The sequence below is a fragment of the Pinus tabuliformis genome, chromosome 4_1, assembly GCF_031772625.1.
Source record: "Pinus tabuliformis cultivar Carrire ecotype Pingquan chromosome 4_1, CPIR1, whole genome shotgun sequence".
Lineage (NCBI taxonomy): Eukaryota > Viridiplantae > Streptophyta > Pinopsida > Pinales > Pinaceae > Pinus > Pinus tabuliformis.
The window spans coordinates 194,071,567-194,074,910 of NC_142303.1; the positions used below are offsets into that span (position 1 = coordinate 194,071,567).

General features: G+C 35.6%; 1 pseudogene; it reads left to right on the top strand.

Annotated features, from left to right (window-relative positions):
* The first annotated feature begins 1,566 nt into the window (after positions 1–1,566).
* Positions 1,567–2,418, top strand: LOC149174881 (antimicrobial ginkbilobin-2-like protein; annotated as a pseudogene).
* Positions 2,419–3,344: the final 926 nt, after the last annotated feature.

Sequence of the window (3,344 nt, forward strand, 5' to 3'; positions counted from 1 at the left end):
CAAGAGTATCTTGTTTGCAGGTTAAAGAAAGCCTTGTATGGTTTGAAACAAGCATCAAGGTCTTGGTATGTGAAAATTAATTCATTCTTTTATGACAAAGGTTTTGTGAGAATCAAAAGTGATCCTAACTTGTACATCAAGAGAGATGAAGATGGGAATATTTCCTTAATATCTTTGTATGTTGATGATCTTATCATAACAGGCAATGCACTTAGGCTGATTGAAGAAATTAAAATTCAGTTGTCATGGGCATTTGAAATGAAGGATCTTGGTAAATTGCATTATTGTTTGGGTCTTGAAATTTGGAGGGAATCTGGTAATACAATCATCACACAAAGCAAATATGCAAAGACATTCCTTGAAAGATTTCATAGTTTGAATGCAAACCAATGTCTACTCCTTTGGAAAACAATTCCAAGTTGTACAATGATGATGGATCGAAAGAAGTGAATGGAACTTTGTATCATCAAGTGGTGGGAAGTTTCAAATACTTCACCACTACCAGGCCAGATATAACATATTCTGTCAGCATCCTTAGTCAGTTTATGGCTAAGCCTTGTGAAAGCCGTTGGAAAGAAGCAAAGAAATTCCTTCGATATCTAAAGGGAACACTTTATTTTGGTATTTTGTATACTGATGGATCTGATGTTGAGTTGGTAGGTCTTTCTGATTCAAATTGTGTTGGAAATCCTTATGATAGAAGATCAACCTCTGGATATGCATTCAATTTAGGATAGGGGGTCGTATCATGGAGCAGTAAGAAACAACCAACTATTTCTTTGTCATCCACAAAAGTTGAATACAAAGCCATGATCAATGCAACTTGTGAAGCTATTTGGTTAAGGAGGATTCTTGAAGATGTTGGAGGAAAACAAAGAGGACCAACAAGCATCAAATGTGACAACTAAAGTTTCATGAAGCTGGCAAATAATCAAATTTATCATGCAAGAACTAAACATATTGAAGTCCAACAACATTTTGTAAGAGAAAAGATACACTCAAATGAGATTCATTTAGTCTATTGTAATACAAGTGAGAATGTAGATGACATCTTTACCAAGCCTCTTGGAAAGATAAACTTTGAAATATGTAGACAACAACTAAGCATTGTTGAAAATCCATTTCTCCATTAAGGGGGAATGTTGGAATAATATAGAAATGATATATCCAGATAGAGTTGACGAGTTGTATTCTCATAGTTATTGTTTGAGTTTATCTGTCATGAGTGCTGTCTTCATAGTTTGTAGTGTGAGTTGGTGATATAAATTATTTGGATCTAGATTGTCCTAGAAGTTGTCTATGTGTGCCTATATAATGTACTGGTTATCCAAGCAGTTTGATCAATGAAATTTGATTTCATTCTTGTACATCTCTCTGTTTTTCTAATATCTCCATCATTTATTGATGGTTCTAATTATTACGTTGAATTATTCTAATTATGCTTGTCGGTGTATAATGATGTCTCAAAGCACACGCCAACCATTGATAATCTACCATATCTCGTTCATATTATATATGCGTGCATAATATAACATAATTTAGGAGCATTGTTGGAATTTCTATGCAATGCAGTCTTTCCATTGTCCGGTGGCGGTCAGAGTGCTAGTAAATGTGAAGCTCCATGGAAGGGATTCTGCATGCTCTCTCCTAATCGGCCAAACCATTAAGCTCATGTACTTAATTTCTCTTGTTGTGGCCTTGATCTTTACTCTTCATGGAGAGCTTTGCAATGCAACATTGTCGTAGACACCGACAACTAATTACAACAACAGCACCTTTTATAAAGAAGGAAGTGAGTTTGAGAGCAATCTGAATAAAATCTTTGATAGTCTGCTTCAGGGCACTAAGAAAAGTGGGTTTAACATCTCTGTATATGGCCAATGTCCTGACATAGTATATGGCCGCCTCCAATGCAGGGAAGACCTGACAGTCGACCAATGCTACACTTGTTCACAATATGTAATCAGTACAATTCAACAAAATTGTGGGAATGTTGTGGGCGGTAGTACATGGTCTGTTCACTGCTTTTTACGTTATGAAAGCTATAATTTCATTAGACAACTGGACACAGATTTGGGGTCCATTTACGGGGACGACTTCCGTGGAGACATGGGTATCTTTGTCCCGACTGACTTACACTCGTCTATTAAAAATCTCTTGAAGAAATTGTCTGCTGAAGCAGCAGGTAATACAAAACGATCTGCTCTGGGTACATCTCTAGACTCGTTGTCTCAAACTATTTATGGTCTGGCCCAGTGCACCAGAGATTTATCTAGTGATGACTGCACAACATGTCTGTCATTCTCGACCAATAAAATATTCACATCTTATCCTGAATATGCAGGAGTTCAGTACTGGATTCAAAGCTGCATAGTGCGTTATGAGGTATATCCTTTCTCTAATTTCGCTAGCCTTTGAGCACACTTTGTTGAAGGGATAAAGTTTGAGAAGTCTACTGAAGGCTGCCATTTGAAAGTACTGCACATAGATAATATTATTAGCCAGGGGTATGAGCGCAAAGCTATACTATGGCGCTCTATAATGTATCTTAATATAAATTGATGATAAATCGTCACAGCCACTAGAAATATGAGTATGATGAATCATCACAGCTACAACACAATAAATATGTACGTTGTGACAGTCTACTTCATTAGAATACTAATGAAAAGTACGTTTTAGAACTTGGTTTTTATAAATAGTAAGGAGATTTAAAAGTAATTTATTTTATTTTCAAATTTTGAACTGCACAAATCTGAAAGTTTATTTCGATCTTTAATTTTTACTTATATATGTCTTTTAATCACAGGATATTTTATTAATATAGATTATGGGCAAGTAGCGCAAGCCGCACTCATCAATTATAACCGAGATACTGAAGTGAGCGCAGAAACACATGTAACTTTCACAGAAAACCTTCATGATGATAACAAGCTCTGAAATGGAGGATGATAAAGACGGAATATATAAACTATATATTAAATGGCTCTTTAAATGAGATATTTGGAGAGTGTACAAACACTCATACAAGACCTATTACATTGAGTTAGATGAGCCTCAAATATATAGGTTTTCACACTAACGGGATGGTTTCAACCACTGTCTAGATATTAGGATCTGAGGTCTAATAATAGAGTCTCAATCCTATCATCATCATAACAATAATCTAAGTTTAGCTTTCTCCATTACTTCCAACACTCCTCCTTAATGGAGAAAGGGTATTGAACAATAACATATGCCCAAACAATAACATATGCCCGCTGGTCTAGTCTCAGCGAGGCTTACAATTAAAACATGAAAAACTTGGTAACAAAGTTTTCATTTTAGTCTTCTTGCAGCAAAGT